The 25,197-nt window shown below is 39.3% G+C and overlaps 1 protein-coding gene across 4 annotated transcripts in view; it reads left to right on the plus strand.

Annotated features, from left to right (window-relative positions):
- CFDP1 (chromatin remodeling protein CFDP1) overlaps nt 1-25,197 on the plus strand; it is a 121,655-nt gene that overhangs the window by 52,019 nt on the left and 44,439 nt on the right. The window contains exon 7 of one of the 4 annotated variants that reach the window (XM_086688880.1): nt 14,027-16,578. The exons of the other annotated variants lie outside the window; for them this stretch is intronic. The gene's annotated coding sequence lies outside the window, so the exon portion shown is untranslated. Of the gene's footprint in view, nt 1-14,026; nt 16,579-25,197 lie in introns of those variants that run through there. 4 annotated transcript variants of the gene reach the window in all.

Genomic DNA, 25,197 nt, shown 5'->3' on the forward strand with positions numbered 1-25,197 from the left:
TTTTGTTGGAAGAAAGAAAGACCCTGGAAAGAACGAATCTGTAAGCATTAACAAGAATGAATGAGATGAGATTATTTAAATATACTTTGGTCAATTTAACATCTGTTTGTGAGTGGTGAAATGAGTCATCATTTTATTTCCATAAATGTGGCCTGGGAAATATGCCTCCTTTTCAGTTAGCACATGGAACTGATAAATCCAGACCTTGGAGTAGTTTTCAGAGGCAGGGAGAAAGTAGACAGATGGGAGCAGCTGTCCGGCAGAGGTGTCAAGCACATCGTCACTGTTTTATCCCCAGGCCAGGGTCGTTTCGGTTCCTAAACTGAGAATTAAGACTGTGATCTAATTCTGTGCCTGGGAATGCCTTTAAGACAACAGGATCATGAACTTTTTCATCTTAACTCTTGATGAAATTAATTTTCCCTTTCACTTAGCAATTTGCCTTTATTTTTTGTAATTTTTTTTAGTTTTATTTATTTTGATAGCAAGAAGCGTGTGTGTGTGAGAGGGGGAAGGGCAGAGAGAATCCCAAGCACGCTTTGTGCTGTCACGTGCCCGACACAGGGTTCCATCTTCATGAGATCATGACCTGAGCCAAAATCAAGAGTAGGATGAACCAGCTGAACCACCCAGGAGTCCCAGCATTTGCCTTTAGAATTTTGGAACTAAAATGTTTCCTTGGCGAAGCTTTTATTTTCTTCTCCCTGACACCTGTGTTCTAGCTTATTTAGGATTCAACCAAGCATTCAAATGTGTGTGTGTGCACTCGCTTTTAAATACCTGGGAGATGGGTGCCAGGAAGAAAAGTTAGCGCTCTCTTGTGTAAACGAGCGGTGGTTTTATTTTTCTTCATGAAACAAAACCTGGAAGAAAAAGTTGAGGGAACTTTGCAAGCAGTTGAAAAAATAGACTGACTTCCAGACCTTAGCCTGAGTTAAGGCATAAGTAGAGTACCTCTTTTAGGTTTTCTCTTGATTCTTTCATGAAGATATTGATGCTCTGATCCTGGTCTTGAGTTTTTAAACATTGCTAGTTCTGTTTGGATTCTGGAGCCATTTTTGCAGGCATCTATATATTACTTTCTTAAAGAACTGGAAAGTTCCACTGATCTAGATTCTTTGACAGAAGTTGACATTTTATTGACTCAGCACTCCCAGCTAGAGTCTTGAAATTGTGGTTGTGTTCCTGCTGCCCGATGTTATTATTTGTGAACAGATATGAAAACCTTATACATCTGAATTTTGTTACCACTAGATTGTGTTAACTTATTTTTATTTGGAGATTCTTAGTTCTTCGTCAAACTCTTCAGATTAAGACCCTTCTTGTAACTATTACTTTGAGCCTCTGGTATATTTTACAGTAAAGGGAAGAGAATGCTGTCATTAATGTTATTCTTGGCTCCTTCTTTGGAAGTAGGTAGAGTATAATTATATGTGCTTTTGACTTGGGCAGTCCTGCTTGGTTCAAACCCTAGTTTCACAGAATTCTTTAAACTGTAGATTGAAGATTGTAATTCCTACCTATGAGCTGTTTTGAGAATGGTATGAGATCAAGTGTCTTGATACCCTTGCTGGCACAGAAGAGCTCAATAAAAATTAGTTCTTGATCCCTTTTACCCCTTCTCAAATAAAAAGGTTCACTTACTAGTTAATATTTGGACAAAGAAATTATAAAATGATCAGGAAAATCAGAAGCAGAGTTAAATAGATGAAACTTAAAACTGATGAAAAACCTACATAGGTTTACTCAATATTTACCTTCCTTCTTCTAAGTGAAATATTTAAATTAGAAGAGAATGCTCTCTGGCTGAAGTTTCACTGACTTTTCTCTGCTCATCTTAATGTATAAAGAGACATCTGGGGTGCCTGGGTGGGTCACTTGGTTAAAGTGGCTGACTTCGGCTCAGGTCATGATCTCACACAGTTTGTGAGTTCAAGCCCTGTGTCTGGCTTTGTGCTAACAGCTCAGAGCCTGGAGCCTGCTTCAGATTTTGTGTCTCCTTCCCTCTCTGCCTCTCCCCAGCTTGTGCTCTCTCTCTGTCTCTCAAAAAATGAATAAACACTAAAAAATAAAAAAATAAAAATAAAGAAGGGAAGGAAGGAAGGGAATATCTGAGGGGAGTCTTAGAAATAGGTTCTTCCTGGGGCACCTGGGTGGCTCAGTCACTGAAGTGTCCAGCTTCAGCTCAGGTCATGATCTCAGGGTTCATGAGTTCAAGCCCCATGTCAGGCTCTGAGAGCCTGGAGCCTACTTCCGATTCTGTGTCTCCCTCTCTCTCTGACCCTCCCCTGCTCATGGTGTCTCTCTCTCTCTCAAAAATGAATAAACATTTAAAAAATTGTAATTTTTACAAAAAATTTAATTTTACAAAATTTTAATTTTTTTTAATGTTTATTCATTTTTGAGAGAGAGAGTGAGACAGAGTGTGAGTGGGGGAGGGTCAGAGAGAGGGAGACACAGAATCGGAAGCAGGCTCCAGGCTCTGGGCTGTCAGCACAGAGCCCGATGCGGGGCCCGAACTCATGGACCACAAGATTGTGACCTGAGCTGAAGTCGGACGCCCAACCTACTGAGCCATCCAGGCGCCCCGAAAATTTCTTTTAATAAAAAAAAAAAGAAATAGGTTCTATCCATGAATGTTAGGCTATATTAGTGTTTTTATGTGTTGGAATATAGAAACATGTATTCAGAAAACAGCCTGAATTAGCAGAATAAGAACTTCTCAACTACAGAAGAAGCTTAACTGTAGGATTTATGAAGATATTCGCCATTAAAAAAATTCATTTGAGTTTGTGGAAATCTTTAAGCTTCTTAGTTTCCTTTGATATCACTGTTTTTTAAGTTCTCAATTTCATTTATTTAAGGTATCATTAATTAGCCAGTGTTTGATCATTTACAGTTATGTATACCTACACATACACAGAAAGAGAGATCACTAATTAGGAAGTTGTATATATTTCTGCTGGCACCGTTGAAGTAAAATATTTTAACTTGTAGCCTGTCCCAGGAAACCTTTGGCAGTGTCTGCAGGCACTTGTGGCTGTCCTACCCTGGGCTGGGGACAGGGGAGAATACTACTGGCATCCAGTGGTTAGAAGCCCGGGCTGCTGCTAAACATCCTGTGGTGTTATCCAGGACAGCTCTTCACAAGAAAGAATTGTCCAGTTTGAGATCTCGGTGCCTAGGTTGAAAAATCTTCAGCCTGCGGTGACGCCCGTGTGAATATTTAGTTATTTGTTTTTTACAGTTGTAAAATTTGCCTTTTTCTGTACTTGCACAGTACATGCTTATATATAGGACATATTTGATAAATAAACACATAAACTAAGGCAGGTCCCATCTCGAATTTCATCGTGGAGAGGTCCTTTTGCAAATGAGTTGATTTCTGCAAATTGATCTTTAATTTTGTCTAGTAAGATTTATGGACTGTTTGTTATCAGCCTAGTACCAATTAAAGGCTCCTAAGGAATATTAATGAAATGCTTGATAATAACCTTTATATTAAAAGTATGTATGGGGCGCCTGGGTGGCGCAGTCGGTTGAGCGTCCGACTTCAGCCAGGTCACGATATCGCCGTCCTTGAGTTCGAGCCCCGCGTCAGGCTCTGGGCTGATGGCTCGGAACCTGGAGCCTGTTTCCGATTCTGTGTCTCCCTCTCTCTCTGCCCCTCCCCCGTTCATGCTCTGTCTCTCTCTGTCCCAAAAATAAATAAAAAACGTTGAAAAAAAAATTAAAAAAAAAAAAGTATGTATAATATATGAAGCCTCTCAAAATATAAGACGGACCATGTTTGAGTGCCAGAATATATAGCACGAAAAAGAAATATTTAAAAAATTTTAAGAGGGGGATGCCTGGCTGGCTCAGTAGGGCACGTGACTCTTGGTCTTAGTGTTGTGAGTTTGAGCCCCACGTTGGGGAGTAGATTATACATAAAAAAATTTTTTTAAGCAAACTTTTTGGGCACCTGGGTGGCTCACTTGGTTGTGTCTGACTTTGGCTTGGGTCACGATCTCACGGTTCGTGGGTTCAAGCCCCACATCGGGCTCGCTGCTATCAGCCCAGAGCCTGCTTCAGATTCCCTGTCCCTCTCTCTGCCCCTCCCCTGCTGGCACTCTTTCTCAAAAATAAACATTAAAAAAAAATCATACTTTTGAAGAGGAGACTCTCATTCACACACACCACCATCACCACCTCATTCGTTATAGTTGGATTAATTTTACCTGATTGACACAAGGACAGGGAACATCATGTCTGTGTCTGTCTGTATATCAGTCCTGGACAGGGGGCCCAAATTCCAGTATCTACCAGCTAGTTGTTGCCACATGAAACGTTACCAGATTTTTTTTTTTTTAACTAGTTTTTCAAGAGATGTTGGAGGTCCAGATTTTTATGTGAATCTGTGTGTGTATTTGTTTTTCTATTTTATGAAAGACGATGTGTGGGTCAAACAACACTTGATCTTAGCCTAAAGGCCGAGAAGCGATATGTGTGGGTCAAACAAAAGCAGACCAGTTTGGAAACTCTGATCTGGCTCCTTAACCAGTTCTTGAGACTCTGCATAGTAGAGAATAGATTGCCTTAGCGTAGAGAACAGACTGATTGTTTTCCCCTCTCCTAATCCCCTTTGTGTCTGGGCGACAGATTTGCAGTCATTGCTTTTCCAGTTTCATCAGAAGAAACAAGTGTGGGGACATATGTCTCTAAATAGTCTGTGCTTAGATTATTGCACGATAATAGACTACTCGCCACAAAGCCAGGAGTCTAAATGTATAGAGTAAAGCAGTAGCCACATGTGCTAGCCTTCTATAGAGCAATAAGTGCCTTAAGCTTCTTTCATCATCATCATCAGCGTCATTATTATTCCCCGAATTAAAAAAATTTATGCCTAAGGAAATCAGTCTCATTTTACCTTTAAATATGATAAAGGAGGACTATATTTACTTTTGATTTTTGTGCGGCTCATATTTATCTATAATATACGTAATTTTTTCTTATTTTTCAAACCTTAAATTTGATCCATTAGCTGTGTATGGCTTGATCTTTGTAAAGCAAGACATGATTGTGCAAGTACTGGAATGTTTTATTGCATTTTACTCTTACTTTATTTAAGTTACTGAGAAAGGAAAAAATGAAAGTGCTGATGCCATTAATGAAACATCTAGACCTCAGGCTCCTTTAAAAAAATTTTTATTATGGAAAACTTCAAACATACAGAAATGAAGAGGGAAGTATAATGAATGAATCCCTATACCCAGCATCAGACTTGCACCAGTTACCAACATTTTGCCAATCATATTTTATGGTAAGCCCTTCATATGTATTGTCAAATTGAATCTATGAGGTAGATATTATCCCCTTTTTATTTTTTTTACTATGGAAAATTCCAGAGAATGGAGAAAAATAAGTGTATGCATCTTCATATACACATCACCCAGCTTCAGGCCTCATCTGTGTGATCCGTGACCCACCCCAAACATTCACTGAAACTCCCAACGGAGTGTTTTGAAGCAGAAGATTAACACCATAAAATTTTATCTGTAAATATTTCACTATGTATCTCTAAAAAGTAAGTATTGTTTTAGACAAAATTACCATTACTCATCTGAAAAATAACAACAGTCCCTTATGTCTTCAAGTATTCATTTAGTGTGCATATTTCCTTAATTGTATCATAAGGATTTCTTTTTAACAGCTCATTTGCTTGAACCAGGGGGCAAACAGGTCCACATATTAAATTTGACTGATGAGTTTTTAAAAATTTTTTAATGATTGTTTATTTTTGAGAGCGAGAGAGGCATAGTGCAAGCAGGGGAGGGGCCGAGAGGAGACACAGAATCCAAAATAGGCTCCAGGCTCTGAGCTGTCAGCGTAGAGCCAGAGCAGGGCTCAAACTTGGGAATAGTGAGATCCTGACCTGAGCTGAAGTTATGCTGTAGGATATATCAGCTGAGCCACCCAGGCACACTGACTGATGAGTTTTTGAAGTCTCAATTGTTTCCTCTACCCTACCCCTTCCTCCTAGCAATTTTTTGTTTTTTTAAACAAATGTTTTTATTGTACCATAAGATTCACCCAATATAAGTATATAGTTTAATGGTTTTTAGTAAAGTTTTTAGAGTTGTAACCTTCATCATGCATGATTTGGTTTTAGAGAACATGTTGATCTCCTAAAAAGCTCCCTCTTGCCCGTTTATAGTCATTTCCTGCTCCCACTTTAATCCTGGGCAATACTGGTCTGCTGTCTGTCTCTGTAGATTTGTCTTTTCTTTTTCCTTTTTTTAAAAACCATTTTTTAAATGTTTATTTTTGAAAGAAAGTGCCAGCGAGGGAGAGGCAGAGAGAGAGAGGGAGACAGAGGATCCGAAGTGCACTCCACACTGACAGCAAAGAGCCCAATGTGGGGCTTGAACTCGCAAACCATGAAATCATGACCTGCGCTGAAGTCGGATGCTTAACCGACTGAGCCACCCAGGAGCCCCAAGATTTGCCTTTTCTGGAAATTTCCTGTACTAAAGGAAATGTCTTATCACATCTTTAGTATAGTCTTTTAACGTCTTTCTTCTTTTACTTCGTATCTTGTTTTGGAAGTTGTGGTGTAGGATATATCAGTAGTTCATTCTTTTTATAACCAAATAATGTTCTTTTTAAAAAAAATTTTAATGTTTATTTATTTTGAGAGACAGAGAGCAAGCAGGGGAGGGGCAGAGAGAGGGAGACAGAGTCCCAAGCAGGCTCTGTGCTATCAGTGTGGAGCCTGATGCAGGGCTCAAGCTCACAGACTGTGAGATCATGACCTGAGCCAAAATCAAGAGATGCTTAACCGACTGAACCTCCCAGGCGCCCCAATAATGTCCTTTTCTATGGATAACAACATTTTGTTTCTCTTCATTTGGATCATATCCACTTTTTGATTATTATGAATAATGCTGCAGTGAACATTTGTGTTACAAGTCTTTATGTGGACATGGCCTGTCATTTCTTTTGGGTTGATAGGAATATAATTGCTGGGTAGTATGGTAAATTTGTTTAAAGAAATTACAGAATTGTTTTCCAAAGACACTATACCATTTTACATCCCCACTGTCAGTGTGTAAGAGGATTCCTGTTTCTTCACTTTTTACCAACACCTGGTATTGTAACTCTCTTTGATCTAGTGGGCGTGTAATGGTACCTCATTGTATTTAATTTACATTTTCCAAATGACTAATGATTTTGAGCATCTTTTTGTGTGTTTTACCAACCCTTTGTGTATCATCTTTGATGAAATGTCTTAAAAATTTTTTTTGCCTATTTTTGAATCAGGTTATGGATTGAGTATCTTTTTAATTGAGTTGGGACTTACCCCCTCATTTTCCAGCTGTTCTGACGGCCAAACTCAGTGCTCTGTCTCTTCAAGCCATGAAGATGCTTTCTGCTTAAGGTGTCGCCACTGTAACTTGACTCACACAGTAGATTCCCTGCTGCTGCTGCTGCTTTTTAAGTTTATTGATTTTGAGAGAGCGAGCGAGAGTGGGGGAGAGGCAGAGGGAGAGGCATAAGAGAATCCCAAGCAGGTTCTGCTTTGTCAGTGCAGAGCCCACCTTGGGGCCCGAACTCACGATCCATGAGATAATGACCTGAATCGAAATCAGGAGTCGGCTATAGGGCAGACAAGTAGCAACAAGACAAGACACTTGGGATCCAGGACTGTCCTGTGTGGCTGTCATCAGCTAATTTGTATAGGTCGTACACTGTAGGAACATGCAAGTGTTTGATACCAGTAGAAGCACCTCCGTGGAGCGCCTAAGTGGCTCAGTCAGCTGAGCATCCGACTCTTGATTTCAGCCCAGGTCATGCTACCAGGGTTGTGGGATCAAGCCCCGCATTGGGCTCTGCACTGAGCATGGAACCTACTTAAGATTCTCTCCCTTTCTCCCTCTCCCTCCTTCTGTCTCTCTCTCAAATAAAAAATAAAAAAGCACCTCTGGGAAAGAGCAACTTCATTGGACACTTGGGTTTTTCTGAGCTTTCTTCATTTTATGCAGTTTCCTGAAGGTATGGGAATTACTGGTCAAGGCAGGCTCTTTTACTGTTTTTCTTAGGCCAGGCTTCCATCCCATGCCATAGCTATACACCATGGAGTAGGAGAAGGAAGAGGGCAAAGAAATAACAGAACTTTTGAAAACAAATACAAGGAAACCAAGGGAACCAAAAAAGAAACACACATGAGAAATTTAGAAAGAAACCAGACAAGAAGAGAACACGTCCGTGTGTTCAGTTATTTTCCACAGTGTATTTAGGGAGGGTTCAGGTGCCTTGGCAGTTCCATTGTGTGTTGTAAAAGTCTTTTCATTCTTTTAGCTTTTCAGATATTCCTTTCTAAGTTTTTGTGACATCAGATCTACATTCTGTTTTGAAATGAGAATTATAGTTCCTGTTGGACCTCTTATCCTAAAACAGCAAACTGTAACACTGAAAGCGGTCATCATTCTAGGAGGCATTTATGGGGACCTGAATCTGAATTAAACCCAGAATTTCACCTACATAAGTGCTCATTGCTGTGGTTGGGTAGTGTTGGGTATTACGGTGAACAGGGCCATATTTGTATAATGAAGTCATAAGCCCCAAGACATGGAAGCCAGTCTGCTTTGTTTACTTACCTTTATATCAGCAGCATTTAGAACAGTTTATGTTAAAAATAGACAGTCAAGGGGCACCTGGGTGGCTCAGTCGGTTAAGCGTCCGACTTCGGCTCAGGTCACGATCTCACTGTCTGTGAGTTCGAGTCCCGCGTCGGGCTCTGTGCTGACTGCTCAGAGCCTGGAGCCTGTTTCAGATTCTGTGTCTCCCTCTCTCTCTGACCCTCCCCCGTTCATGCTCTGTGTCTCTCTGTCTCAAAAATAAATAAACGTTAAAAAAATTTAAAAAAAAATAAATAAAAATAGACAGTCAATAAATACTTGTTAACAAATGGTTGGTTATAGGAAGAAAATTGGGGAATGGGTGGTATGTTTGAAAAGATACTCAGAAATGTATCTTAATGATTATTCAAGAAGTTGGATTAATACTAGAGATCGTGTAGACAATCACCTGTTACTTCTTTATTGCTCTTTAAAAAAGAAGTCTTGTATACAACTTGTAGACATTTTACGTATGTCATTTCTGTGGTTTGTTTCATATTTGATTTGTTTACTGAAAATGTTTAAATATTAAACATTAATTAAAATGTAATGTGGCTTGTTCTTTTAAACACTTTAAACAACTTAACAGATAAAATGTATTATACAACTTATCACTGTCTGGTTTAGGAGTAAACTGGTACTAATTTCCTTACAAAATTAGTTTGTTTCAATTAACCATGGTTGTTTTCTTTTGACTCTAAATGTCACAGTCTGACTAAAGCTTTGTCTTTAAGCTGACTCCTTTGTCCTTTCAGCACGACTCGGACAGACTTCCGTATTCCTGCTTTCTGGCAGTGCTAAAAGGTGCCAGAACAGTCTTGATTGTTTTCTTGCCCTAAGACCTGGAGTTGCCTTCCCTTCCAAGAGTCCCAGTTCCTTTTAGTAGAGAGTAATAGTATAGATCATTCCAGACTCCAGGGAGCTTGTGAGTTTTGGTGACCAGCAAAAGTGCTTGAAAGCTGTTGCCTTTTTTTTTTTTTTTTTTGACATTTATTTATTTTTTAGAGACAGAGAGAGACAGAGCATGAGCAGGGGAGGGGCAGAGAGAGAGAGGGAGACACAGAATCCGAAGCAGGCTCCAGGTTCCGAGGCATCAGCACAGAGCCCGATGCGGGGCTCGAACTCACGAACCGCAAGATCATGACCTGAGCTGAAGCCGGATGCTTAACCGACTGAGCCACCCAGGCGCCCCGAAAGCCGTTGCTTTTAAACTGATTTTCGTGACAGCTTTGTTTTCCTGTTCATTATAACATACTCCCTATGTACAAAAAATATGTGTGTAATGTATGTATAAGAAATACATATGGAGCAAACACCCTCATGCTCACTACCCAGCTTCAGGAAGAGTGCGTTATTCAACTTCAGAAGTTCCCTGTGAATCCTTGATTTTGCATCTCTTTTCAATCCCAGAGAGGTGCGTAACCATCTATCTTAATTTTTGTTTTTGTTGTTCTCTTTTCTTTATAGTTTTTTTTTTTATCACTTATCTGAGTGCCCCTAAACAGTTGTTAGTTTTCCTTGTTTTTAAACTTGAAATAAGTGCTGTCTTGTAATATGTATTTTTCCCTTTTTTTCACTTAATGTTATTTTCAGTTATGTGTTGATGCAGTAGCTTTAGTTCATTCGTATTCACTGCTTTGTTACGTCTCATTGCATGAATATGCCACAATTCTTAATTTTTTTTTACCTTGTTTCCAGTTTTTTACTCTTGGAAAAATATTGTGAACGTTCCCATACACATTTCCTCATGGACACACATAAGAGCTCGCCCAGGTCACTATTTTGGGAAGCGTTTTTAGCTATGAGCCCATATTAAGAAATCATTTTCATTATGACCCCAGTACACACACACACACACACACACACACACACACACACAACCTATACACACTACTGAAACAAAAATTCTACTGGTGTATAATAAGGTAAAATGCAATACTTGTCTGTAGTAAGGTAAAAATACAACATTCTATTCCATTGTATTCTGTTTCATTAAAATAAAATACTGGTCGTCACCCACTAAATTGATTACTGATCCTTTGGGTTATAAGCATCAGTTTGAAAAACTGCTCTAAGAATGGTAATAGACCATGTTTAAATTTTAACGTAAGAAGATTATGGTGATTTGGGGGCACGTGGCTGGCTCAGTTGGTAGAACATGACTCTTGATGTCCGAGTTGTAGGTTTGAGGCGCACATTAGGTGGAGGGATTACTTAAAAATAAAATCTTTTTTTGAAAAAAAGTTATGGCAGTCCTTTGTTTTTCAAAGTGGTTAATCAGTCTAGCAGTAGTGAAAGTTCCTGTTTCTCCAGTCCTTGGCAGACTCATTGTTGCCAGTCTCACGGGTGTGAAATGGTATGTCCTATAATTTGAATTTGCACATCTCTCTTTCCTATTACTGATTGGATTATCTGGTGGAGAGACAGTAGTTTCGTCTGCTATTAGAATGCACTTTGATGTTCATCTAAATATAAAGTAGGTCTTGACCTTTTTTAGATCTTGAGGCCTTTGAAAATCGAATGGGTATTATGGACCTGTCTCTTAGAAAAATTACATATATGCACGTACATAAATTTGACATGAAACTTCAGAGTTCTTGACCATTCAGGACCTTTGGGGGAAGGGATTTCTTCCAGGAGAAGTTCTCCCAGGAGAGCAAAAGGAGAAATGGTGAATTCTGTATTACAAAAGTCATTTACTATGCTGGGTTGAGATTTCTCCCCTCCTCCGTGCCAAAGCTCTCCCCTGCCCCCATCCTGAAACCTTCTGTAAAGATTTGAAATGACCTACAGCGTTGCATCCTGGCAGAACTGAATTGGTGTCCATCACGGGGCTCTGACATATAGAATGTTGTGTGTATAGTGTGTGCTAAAGATGAGTGACAGAGCAGAGATTATAAATTCCACACAACCAAAAGAATTGAAGAGAGAAGCAGCTAATAAATGAAAGATCCTAAGAATATCCAGGAGAGAGTGAGTAGGATGCATGTTTTCCCTAGATACAAGATGACAAATCAAACCAATTTTATTTCAATCTTAATAGGATAATCCAGTAGCCTTGAGGCCTTGCTGACACCTTGGTAACTGACAAGAATTACATGGACCCCATTTACACACAAGCTAATTTGTTCATGTTACTGGTAGAATTAGTGAGGTTCAGTATAATTCTACATGTGTAAATTGATCTTAAAATAGTTTATGCTTTCTTTATCTGCCGGTACCATAGCTTTGTTTCCCCTCGGGCTTCTCTTATTCTTCTAATGCCAAGATTTAGAATTTATCTCACTACTTTGGCTCTAAGGAACTTTATTCACTACCCAGCTATCTGACTCAGCACCCAGTCAGGGCTTAGGCTGATTGAGATGCGTTGCTCTCTTTGGAGCCGGCTTCAGCTCTACCCTGCTGTCCACCTCAGAGTCCCCAAGTCTATGAAATGGAGCTATATTGTAGTATAAGGACCCGTGTGTTTAGTTTCTGAAACAACCTCCTTCCAGAAGCCATCTTTTGTCTGATACGATAAGCATGTGTGGGTAAATCGCAAAGCAGGCATTCCAAGCTCTGTTGGAAGGTGAACTTTGAAAAGGTAGAAAGTATACAAGATTTAGCCAGGTAGACACTAGTGGGTTTCAGTTTTCTTTGGAGAGTAGCCATTAACAATGTAAATGTATGGCACAATAAACAAAACACTGAAAACCTTAGATGGTATTTACAAAACACTGGCCCTCAGAGAAATTGAATTTGGTTAAGTAGACAGCAAAGCACATCCCTGTTGTGCCAGAGGTTGTCATCCTTTTGTTCTGAATTCAAAACCAATTGTAGGTTTTTTTGCTGGGGTGGGGGTGGGGGTCAGGGAGGGTTAAGTTTATTTATTTTGAGAGAGAGAGCACATGGAGGGAGAGGGAGAGAGAATCCCAAGCAGGCTCACATGCCATCTTTGCAGAGCCCGATGTGGGGCTCAGTCCCCTGAACCGTGAGATCTTGACCTGAGCCAAAACCAAAAGTCGGATGCTCAACTGACTGAGCCACTCAGGCGCCTCCAGTTGTTTTTTTCTTTTAAATAAAGTAGCATCCACACCTGCCTAACATGGGGCTTGAACTTACAACCCTGTGATCAAGAGTCACATGCTCCACTGACTAAGCCAGCCAGGTGCCCCCAAAACCACTTATTTTTAATGGTCCTGACTGTGTCCACATTTGCTTTGGGCCCTTATCCCTGGAGAAAGAGAGGAAAATCTGATAGAGGATGAGCACTTGAATTAGTGCTAGCTGGAGGTGGTGATGGTCAGTGACACTGCTTACAGGCTGCAAAGGCTTGGAATCTCAGGAAAGATCAACTTGCCAAACCCAAGGCATAAGATTTTGGTTGTTTTTTTGTCGTTGTGTCTTTTTTTCTCTAAGAGTAAAAAATCAGTATACGAACTAACTAAAAATCAACACTTAAACCACTTCACTGTGTATCAGTGTCTGCAGAGCTTTGCTATTTTGGAGCCAGTGGTGTGAATTATTCTCTGTTAGTAAGAATCTGGCCTTTTTTCCCCTTATTGCAGAAAAGCAGCTTGTATGCACATATTACCCTAATCAGCAATTTTCAAACTTCTTGTTATCAGGACCTCTGCAACTCTTCACAATTATTGAGTGAGTTATAAGTGTTATTTACAGTGTAAGAAATTAACACTGAGAACAATTTTTTTGAGTTAACAAAAATATAATCATTGCAGGGTAGAATCTAGAAATAAAACAGAATCTTTCACTCACCTGCAGCAAGAAATGAGTCAGAACAGATGTAGGGTCTAAAACTGAGAACAGTTTAAAATATTTTTTATTTCATTTTGAAATAGTAATAAACCCATTACATGTTAATATAAATAACTATATTTTCCCCCAAAAAATTATCAAGGAGAGTAGTATAGTAGTCCCCTTTATCTGCAGGGAATACATTCCAAGACCCCTAGAGAATACCTCAAACCACAGATAGTACTAAGCCCTCTATATACTATATTTTTCCTATACATACATACATATAATAAAGTTTAGTTGATAAATTAGTCACAGTAAAAGATTAACAACAATAACTAGTAAAGAACAATTATAACAATACACTACAGGGGCTCCTGGGTGACTCGGTCAGTTGAGCGTCTGGCTTCAGCTTAGGTCGTGATCTCACGGTCTGTGAATTCGAGCCCTGCATCAGGCTCTGTGCTGACAGCTCAGAGCCTGGAGCCTGCTTCGGATGCTGTGTCTTCCTCTCTCTCTGACCCTTCCCTGCTCACCCTCTGTCTCTGTCTCTCAAAAATAAATAAACATTAAAAAAAAATCCTTTAACAGTGCACTACAGTAAGAGTTTTGTGAATGTGGTTTCTCTCCAGAATATCTTATTCTACTGTTACTGCCTTCTTGTGATGATGTGAGATGATAAAATGCCTGGTGAAGAGAGGAAGTGAGCTGAATGATGGAGGCCTTGTGACGTAGCATCAGACTGCTACTGACCTGGCAGTGGGGCAGGCGGAGGGCAGTCTGCTGCTGGACTGGTCGGCTGTGAGTGATTGAAACTGCAGAAAGCAAAACTGGATAAAAGGGGTTGCTATATTGTCATTTTATCCCTTTAGGGATAAAAGAGGCTTAAGAGAGGATAGCTGGATCTCAGATCTGCTTCTCTCATCAGTTTGTTTTGATACATTATTTTGGTTGAATTACATGAAGAAAATGTAGCCTTACACAGGTATGTAGTTGCAAAAAAGGGAGTATTCTAATGGCTGTTTAGATAATTTTGGACATCATCTATGATACTGCACCAAAATGTGAACGGTGGTAGTTTCTTAGTTTGGTTGCAAAATGGGATCTGAGACCAAATCAACTTTTTGTTCTGTTACATTAAAATCTTGGCTTCACTTGTACTTTGAATGAATTATTTTTTGTCAGTATGCATGGTGCTCTAAACCATGCATTAGTCATTTGGAAAATACTAGTTTACTGGGTTATATAGGTCTAATATTGACTAATTTCATTAACCAGCCACATTCATATCACTGCCAGTCTCATCAGAAAGTCTTTAAGTACTGGGAAGTTGTCCAGCTCACAGTAGTAGATAGAAGTTTTCCAAAATTCTAAAGCTCAAAATTTATAATTGGCACCAAAGACTGTTGTTCTCCTTGAAGTGACAGACTTCGTTCATTTTTCAGAAATGAGAAAATGTCTGCCAAGCACCCAAGTATGAATAACCGTCGTTTACCTGGAAAAAGGTATTTAGACTGCAACTCAGGTGCATGAAAGCTTTTCCTAGAGATCACCACACTAGGCAGAAGAGTGGCCTACTTACCATTTTATAAAAACATATTAGAAAGATAACCTATTTAAGAATTAAGATTTAATAAATTAATCTCATTTTTAAGAAAACTATATTTCATTATAAATACAATTATATTTTAATATATGGCATATAAAATATTTGTTTTACTTAATTTTTACTCTTTGTTCTTTTTTATAAAAAGTAATTTTAGGGATACCTGGTTGGCTCACTTGGTAGAGAATGCAACTTTTTTCTTTAAAAAAATTTTTTTTAATGTTTATTTATTCTTGACAGAGAGAGAGAGAGAGAGAGAGAGAGAGAGAGAGAGAGACAGAGCTTGAGTGGGGGAGGGGCAGAGAGAGAAGGAGACACCGAATCCGAAGCAGGTTCCAGGCTCTGAGCTGTCAGCACAGAGCTTGACGTGGGCCTCGCTGAGCTCAAGTCTGACGCTCAACCGACTGACCCACCCAGGCACCACCCCCCACTTTTTAAAAATTAATTAATTGGTTTTTGTTTTGTTTTGTTTTTTTTGAGAATGCAACTCTTAATCTCAGGGTGATGAGTTCAAGCCCCACACTGGGCGTAGAGCTTACTTTAAAAAAAAAAAAAGTTATTTTAGAACAACTTTTTATTGAAAATCTGAATAGATTATGGTTTCAGAAAAGTTGCTAAAATGATGCAGAAGTTCCCTTATTCCTTTCACCCAGCTTCATACCACCATGGAACATTTGTCAAAATTAATAGATTAATAGACAAAACTATTAACCAAACTCTAGATTTTATTCCCGTTTTCTCACTAGTGACCTTTTGCTGTTCCAGGATCCAACCCAGAATACCCCATTGCATTTAGGTGGCTAATTCTTAAACCGCACTTTCCCCTTTTGCCCTACCATATTTAAGAGCATAAATAAGTTTTAGATTTATAGAATAGTTGCCAAGACAGAACAGGGGGTGCCAGGTATCCTTTACCGAGCTTCCTTTGAGGTGAACGTCTTGCCTTAACCACAGTGCACTTGTCCAAACTCACAGATCTATGAGGCCACCATGTTTTTGTATCCTCATGAGGACGCCTCCCCTGGAGATGTGTCGTAGATTTTTCAGGATCTCCACATCTGTGAGCCTTGAGATCACGCAAACCAGGCTTTGCATCCCACCTGGCCATGTCCTCCTGTGTGACCTCCCTGAGCCTCAGCTTCCACTTCCATAGATGGGCAAACACTGGTGCTGATGGCAGGAACCCAGCAGACCTGCTGCTTCCTTCTTAAGTGAAACTGGCTCCCTTCCTCCTTTCCCTGTCCCCCGCTTCCCTCCCTTCTTTCTTCCTTTGACTGCCTGGCAGTGAAGGATACATTTGGCAAAGCATTGTGCTAAGGGTACAGAGAAGAAAGAAAAAAGTCTCTGTCCTCAAAGAACTCAAATCCTAGTGGGAAAGAGAAAGATCTCTTCAGCTAACTCTAAAACAAGTCATTCTTAATTGTTGATTGGAAGCAGTGGTCTCTAACCCACTTCAAGAATCATTTGGCTACGGGTGCCTGGCTGGCTCAGTCGGTAGAGTATGTAACTCTTCATCTCAGGGCTATGAGTTCAAGCACTTCACTGGGTGTAGAGCTTACTTTAAAAAATAATAAAATAGGGGCGCCTGGGTGGCGCAGTTGGTTGAGCGTCCGACTTCAGCCAGGTCACGATCTCGCGGTCCGTGAGTTCGAGCCCCGCGTCGGGCTCTGGGCTGATGGCTCGGAGCCTGGAGCCTGTTTCCGATTCTGTGTCCCCCTCTCTCTCTGCCCCTCCCCCGTTCATGCTCTGTCTCTCTCTGTCCCAAAAATAAATAAATGTTGAAAAAAAAAATTTTTTTTTTAAATAAATAAAAAATAATAAAATAAAAATAAAATAAAAAGCCCATCTTAAAAAAAAAAAAAAAAAGGATTGTTTGGCTTGTGTACATCCCTGTGTGTTCTTTCCTCACAGATGACCACATTACTGCAGGGCTGCCACATCCTCCTTCTCACACAGGCGTGGGTCTCGGAGGCAGATAGTCTAATATTTCTTTGTGGGCTGGTATCTCCTTTCCCCCAGCTCTGCAGGACGTTCTGCTGCCCTTCAGGTAATGGTAGTAGTAATGGCTTGGTACTCTGTTCCTTCAACAAATTTCAGGAGAGAATGATGGTAATGGTTCTTTAATTTTACAGATAAACAGGTTGAGATAAGTTTGTCAGTCTGCTCAAAGTAATTAGAGGCAGAACCCAAGTTTGTCTGACTACACAGTTCAAAATCCTTCCATGATCTTATGATGCTTTTCCAAGGAGGGGGGGAAGCTAGGAAGCAAAGACATGGTTGCTAGTTATTTGCCATTCCCGCTATAAGTGATAATGTTCCCTTTGGACATTTGCCCTATTAATTTTCCTTTTTTTTTTTTTTAAATCAAGTTTATTTATTTATTTTGAGAGAGAGAGAGAGAGAGAGAGAGAGAGAGAGAGAACAAGCAGAGGAGGGACAGAGAAAGAGTCCCAAGCAGGTTCCACGCTGTCAGTGTAGAGCCCGACGTGGGGCTGGAACTCACAAACCATGTGATCATGACCTGAGCTGAAATCAAGAGTTGGACATTTAAGGGACTGAGCCACCCAAGCGCTCTGCCCTGTCACTTTTCTAAATGAATGGCTTTTGTGCTGTTTGGACTTTATTTTTTTTTTTTTAATTTTTTTTTCAACGTTTATTTATTTTTTGGGGGACAGAGAGAGACAGAGCATGAACGGGGGAGGGGCAGAGAGAGAGGGAGACACAGAATCGGAAACAGGCTCCAGGCTCCGAGCCATCAGCCCAGAGCTTGACGCGGGGCTCGAACTCACGGACCGCGAGATCGTGACCTGGCTAAAGTCGGACGCTTAACCGACTGCGCCACCCAGGCGCCCCTGTGCTGTTTGGACTTTAAATACTCCCTGAGAAACAGGAATTACATAAAGGTTGTGATTCACATTTAACTTTTTTAAAATATTTTTTTAATGTATGTTTATTTTTGAGAGGGAGAGAGAAAGTGCGAGTGGGGGAGCGGCAGAGAGAGAGGGAGGTGCAGAATCCAAAGCAGGCTCCAGGGTCTGAGCTCTCAGCACAGAGCCTGACACGGGACTCGAACCCACGAACTATGAGATCATGACCTGAGCCGAAGTCAGACGTTAACCAGCTAAGCCACCCAGGCACCCCTAACTTTTCTTATATTTAGGTATACTCCCAGTGAAAACCATTTAGTTCATTAAAGCACCAAGCTTATTTTTCTGTTAACTTTTCCTTTATGTTACAGTAAAAAAGTCTTTATAATATTGGTATCAGGGAAACACCTATTCCATTGGAGACATGGTTGTATAGTTAAGATTCTTTGAATGGATTTCTGTGGTAGTTTCTGTGGAAATTCTTTTAAACACAAAATAAGTACAGCAGAGAGTGTAACCATTCTACTTCAATTACAAATAGTCTCTTCTATTCCCAGAGAGAGGCATAGAACAGAGACTAAGTAAAATGATTCAAAACTTTAAAATAGAACAAAAAGAGGCTTAAAAACTTTGATAATGAATTTTTTATTGTTATTTCTCTAATATCATGGTCCATTATTTCTTTTTCCTTTTTTTGCCCACCTTCAGTAATTAAGCATTAGTGCCCAGTCTTAATTCATCAAATCCCAGAATATAGTTATAGTCATAAATCTTGTAATACATATCTCTAAAAGAAAAATATTCATAAATATTTAGTATGCATGTCTTCTTTTTAAACATAACCACACCTGAAAGTCACACCTGAAAAAAAAATTTTCGTAATATTACCAATTATCTAATCATTGGTTAAATACCTGATTTGTCTCGCATTTGGTTATTTTTCTATATAGTTTGTTTGAATCAGGATTCAGTAAGGCCCAGGCTTAGCAATTGGTTGCTATATCTTAGTCCCTTTTAATCTTAAAATTTCCATTCTATTTCTTCTATTTTTACTTAAAATGTGTTGATAAAGAAACTAGGTTGTTTGTCCTATAGAGTTTTCCACATCCTAGATTTTGCTGTTTATATCCCCATAGTGGAATTTAACATGTTCCTGTGGCCTTTTCCTCTAAATTGGTAGGAAGATTTGATTAGGTTCCAATTAGATATGTATGATTTTTATTTCCAAGACTTCATCAGAGTGATACGTAGAAGATATAGTGTCTAGTTTTCTTTTTGTGATGCTAGTAGCTATTGATGATCCTGGATCCACTTGTCGTTGCAAAATGGTGACTGTCTTAGTCTGCTCAAGCTGATGTAATAGCTTACTAGAGACTGGGTGGTTTATAAACAACAGAAATTTATTTCTCACAGTTCCAGGGACTAGAAAGCCAAAGATCAAGACACCAAGATTCTCTGTCCGGTGAGAGCCCACTTCCTGGTTCTTGGCCTTTCACTGTACTCACATGGCAAAAGGGGCAAGGGAGTTTTCTAGAGTTTCTTTTCAAGCATACTGATCCCATCTATGAGGACTCCACCCTCATTACCTAATCACCACCCAAAGGCCCCACATCCAAATACCATCACATTGTGAATTAGATTTCAACATGAATTTTGGAGAGGCACAGACATTCATTCTATAGGATTGACAGTCTAATTCAGTCATTCCTTCTTCATTTATTAGCTGTAATACTTCTATAAGTATAAACTTCTCTGTATCTGTTTAGTTCCCAATTCATATAGGAAAGACGGGATACATGCTTGATTCTTTTTAGTTACCTATTTTCAAAATGAGTTGGTTCACTAACATGCTTCAGTAGTATCCAATTAGTGTTTCTTATGAACTCATGAAGTTAAACATGTGATGTTATTTCAATCCATTGCAGTCCTTATCCTTACTGATTCTCAAATTGTTTTCATTTGCTCAAAAAGTACTTCTTCAAGTAAGTTCGCAAGTCCTTTTAACAGTGACCCTAGCTTCCATGTTACCTGATAGGACAAAATATCCCAGGCCCATTTTGTACATTTCCTGCCTTAGGCCTAGTATCCGCTCTCTAACGTAGGGAGTCCTGGTGCCTTTTACTGGGAAACATCATTTCAACACACTAGGGACATAAGGAGTTGCTAGTTGTTACTGAGTAGGTCATTGTCACAAGAACTTTCCAGTAGACAGAGCAAAGAATTTTGTTTTGGTTTCCTTACTCTAAAGACAGTACTGCTACTTCCAAATCAAATTTAGAACCCTTTTTTTGTTGTTGAATTATTATTCTAGTATAATTAATGTACAGTGTTATATTAGTTTCAGGTGTACAGTATAGTGATTTAGCAGTTGTGGAAAACAGTACGGAGGTTCTTCAAATTTAGGACTCTTGAATTCTCTTACATCTGAAGCTTCTCCCTTCCTGAACTGAGGTCAAACAGGAGGAATGATAGAATATCACAAAAGTACTTATTTGCTTTATTTCACAACACAAACAGTAGTCTCAGAATGACAATACCAACACCACCACCGCCGAGTGTGATTAGTACAAATGGATTAAGTTGGATTGTTTTGTTTTTGCAGTTCTTTTTGTCCTCAGGATACATTTCACTAGAAATGTAGAGTCAAATTACTGTGTTCTGAAGACACCTGGAATAGTTTTTCTTTTTGTGGTAATGCTACCAGCTGGATTCATATTAGGGTCATTTGTTATATATTTTATTTTTAGAGTTTGCTTTTGTTTCTACTTAAAATTTTATTTTGTACTTAATGCAAAATTTCTAAAAACAAGCTTTCTAATGAGTTTATCTTCTGTCTCTGTTCACCCCACCTATTCTCTTTATACTGTAAGTAGTAATGTTTTAATAATTTATCTTTCCATTAAAAAAAAATACATTTAGGGCACCTGGGTGGCTCCGTCGTTAGGCATCTGACTTACAGTCAGGTCCAGATCTCACAGTTTGTGGGTTCGAGTCCCACATTGGGTGAACTTGTGCTCTGCTTCAGGTGAGCATGAGCCCCAACTTCCTCTCTCCCTCTGTCCCTCTGTCCCTCTGTCCCTCTCTCCCTCTCTCCCTCTCTCCCCCCCCTTCCCCCTTGTGGGATTCTCTGTTTCTCATAAAGAAAAAAAAATACACTTATCTCCTCTGACTTAATTAACAATAGTATACTATATATACAGTTTACTGTGCCTTGGTTTTTGTTTTGTTTTGTTTTTTACTTAATGATACATTCTTGATAGTGATAGAGTTTCCTCATTCATTTCTTTTCACATGCAGAGTGTCTCATTGTATAAGTGTACCAGAGTTAGCTAGTTTTCTTTGATAAACATTTGGGTTGTTTCTAGTCTTTTGTTGTTATCAAGAGTCCTGAAATGAATAATCTTATGCCTATGTGTTTTTGTGGTTTCTGGCCAGGATTTCAATGTGATTTTAAGCTATCCTTACTTAGGTTGTATCCAGTTAAATGTCTGCAGTTATTTAAATAACATTTAATTAAAAAGCGATTGCAGTTATTCATTCAGGAAATGCAAATCAAACCACAATGAGGTACCACTTTACACCCGCTAGGATGACTATAATCAAGATATGGAAATAGCAAGTGTTGATGAGGGCGCAGAAAAATTGAAACCCTCCCTCACACGCTGCTGGTGGGATGTAAAATAGTTTAACTGCTTTAGAAAAGAATTCAGAAGTTCCTCAAGTAGTTAAGCACAGATCTATCATATGACCCAAAAATTCCACTCCTAGGTATATACCCCAAAAAATGAAGACATAAGTCCACTCAGAAACTTGTACACAAATGTTTATAACATTATTCATAGTAGTCAAAAATTCGAAATAACCCTATGTCTGTTAACGAAGAATGGATAAACATATATTTATTCTGGAGTGTTTTCCAATACCAACAGCCATTTCTCTGATTCTCCAGAAATCAACTGGGTGTTCAACAATTCAGTTCTGACGCTAACTACTTGGAGTTAGTGTATACCAGCAATATAAGGACTTAGTTCCACAAGACTGCTCCCCACTTCGGATGCCAATCCCTACTTTTGACCAGTTATCTGTAAATTACAATCACAGTCCTCTTCCAACATTTTGTAATGGGCTAGAATGGCTCACAGAAGTCAGGAAAACACTTAAATTTACCAGTGTATTCTAAAGGATACAACTTCAGAACAGCCAAAAGGAAGCCCTGCATAGGGCCTGGTGTTGGGGAGGGTGCACACAGAGCTTTCAGGCTGTCCCAGCTGCACCTGGATGTGTTTACTAATCTAGAAGTTCATCACATCTCACTCTTAACAGTTTTTATGGAGCTTAATCTCCGCTCCCTTTCCCATTTCCTGAGGTTAGTGGGTGGGGCTAAAAGTTTCAACACTGTGATCATTTGGTCTTTCTGGTGACCAGCTCTCTCCTGAAGCTATCTAGGGGTCCTACCTTAAGTCACGTCATTAGCATAAACTCCCAGCGTGATCAAAAGGAGGTCTTAGTATGAAGAACAAAAGACACAACAATGCTCAGAAAATTCTGAGGGTTTTAAGAGCTCTGTTCCAGGAACTGAATACACAGACCAAATATGTTTCTCACTATACCACATCCATACAGGAGAATATTATTCAAAAATATTATTGCAAAAAAAGGAATGAAGTAGACTCAACACACTAGGAATAGAAGGGAACTGCCTCAAGCCGATAAAGGTCAATTTATGAAAAAACAACTCTCAGCTAACATCTTACTTAATCATGAAACACTGGATGCTTTCCCAGGATAGGAACAAGACAGATGTCCCTTCATGCCTTTCTATTCAGCATTGTGTTAGAGGTTTTAGTCACAACACTTACACAAGAAAATAAGAGGCATCCAAATTGGAAAGGGAGGACTTAAACTGTATTCACAGATGACATCTTCTGTATAGAAATTTCTAAGCAGTCCTGTAAAAAACTATGAGAATTAATAAGTTCAGCAAGGCAGTATACAAGATCATTATGATGTGAAATGTTGGGGTCTGGGAACGAACTGTCAAAAAATAATTCTTGAGATATTTTGGTGCAAAAAAGGTGGTTTTATTAAAGCACAGGGATGGAACCCGTGGCAGAAAGAGCTGCACTGGGATTGTGAGAAGGGACTGATTCTGTACTTTCAAGTGGGGAGGGCGTTAAGGGTAGTGTAAATCTCTAAGGAATTTGGAAGCAAGCCTTCCAGCACCTTCAGGGGCTAGCTGCTGTTAAGATAAGGTTCATGAGACCCCTCAGATGTATGTCAGTGGGGTGTTCATTTGAAGGATGATTGCTAACACACATTTTGGTGAGTGGAAAGAAAAGATGTTTAAATGTTAAGACTTACAGGATCCCGGAGGTTGGATTAATGACAAGCTAAAGTTGCCTTTCACCTCTAGCAAAGTACTACTGACATTGAGGTGGTTGACGCAGTTGAGCTCCTGGAAGAAGGTCACTCTGCATGCCTCAGGTACTTGTCAATGGGCTGCAAGTTGTAAGGAAATTTAATTTTTCCTGCATTTCTTTTGCCTCTCTTCTCCATGTCAATTATATTTTGACAAACTAGCAATGAACAATCCAAAGATGCAGTTAAGACAATTCTATTTTAAAAAGCGTTAAGAATAGTATACTTGGGAATACATTTAACAGAAAATCTTTAAGATTTGTACACTGAAATCTCTAAAGTACTGGGAAAGACAGGAGCGATCTAAGTAAATGGAAAGGCATCTACGTTCATGGGTTGGCAGATTTAATATGGCTAAATGGCAGTACTCCCAAAATTGATGTACAGATTCAGTGCAGTTCCTGTCAGAATCCCAGCTGGCTTCTTTGTAGAAATTGATAAGCTGATTCTAAAATCATGTGGAAACTTAAGGGATCCAGAATAGCCAAAACAGTTTCGAAAAAGAAGAACAAAGTTGGAGGATTCACATTTTCTGACTTCAGAACTTCTTACAAAGCTACAATAATGAAGACCGTATGGTATGGCATAAGCAAAGACCTATAGAGCGTGGACTTGAACTGAAAGTTCAGAAATACGGTAGTTCCTCCCCCCCACCCCATGGTTTCGCTTTCCAGGGTTTCTGTTACCTGTGGTCATTTGCGTTCTGGAAGCAGGTGATCCTCCTGACATACGGTCAGAAGGTCACTGGTAGCTGAGCACTGGGTCACAGTGCCTGTCTCCTTAACCTCACTTCATCTCCTCACATAGGCATTTTATTATCTCACATCAGCACAGGGTGATTACAGTACAATGAGATATTTTGAATGAGAGAGACACCACACTTCTTTAATGGTTATTAGTAATTATCTCCTCTTAATTTATAAATTAAACTTTATCATAGGTATACACGTATAGGCAAAAAACCGTATATAGGGTATCTGTACTATCCTTGGTTTCAGACATCCCCCATGGATAAGAGGGGACTACTGTAGACCCTCATTTATGGTCAGTTAATTTTTTATCTTGATGCCAAGACAATTTAATGGGGATGGTATAGTGTGGTCGTTTCAACAAACAATACTGGGACAAGTGGATATCTCTTGTCCACACAGTGTTCATAGCAGCATTGTTCATAATAGCCAAAGGGTGGAAACAATCCATATGTCTATCAGCTGGTGAATGGATAAATAAATTGTGAATGGATAAATAAAATTCATGTGATGGAATATTATTGGCCACAAAAATGAGTGATTTCGTGCTATAACATATAGATAAACCTTGGGAACCTTATCCTAAGTGAAAGAAGAAGCCAAAGGGCCACATAGTTTATGATTCCATTTATATGGAGTATCCAGGATAAGCACATCTTTACAGAGAACGCAGATTAATAGTTGTCAGGGGCTGGAGAGGGTAAGGAATGGAGGCTGCTAATCACTACAGGGTGTTTGTTTGTTTTTAGCAAAGGGGAGGGCCAATGGAAATGTTCTAGAATTCAGTGGTAGTGGTGTTTATACAACTTTGTGTCTATACTAACAATCACTGAAATATGCAGTTAAAATAGAATGCATTTTATGATGTATATGTCTCAATCCTTAGAAAGAGTTGGCAATAAATTACTACCTCATTAGTTTGGTTTAAGGCAAATCAAAACGAAAAAACAGCTTGTAGTTTACCCCAGTTTTTCATGTTAAATCAGCATTTCTTTCCCATTCAAAACAAGACAGTCAATGACTTTCAACGCAGAGATCAAGAAATTTTATAGGCTTTGGGCTTAAATTTATTTATTTTTGTTGTTATTTTAAAATTTATTTTGAGATAATTTTGGATTTACCAAAGAGTTGTAAAGACAGTATAGGGAATTCCCATGAGCCCT

Source organism: Puma concolor, chromosome E2 (genome assembly GCF_028749965.1).
Source record: "Puma concolor isolate L17-30 chromosome E2, mPumCon1.1.hap2, whole genome shotgun sequence".
Lineage (NCBI taxonomy): Eukaryota > Metazoa > Chordata > Mammalia > Carnivora > Felidae > Puma > Puma concolor.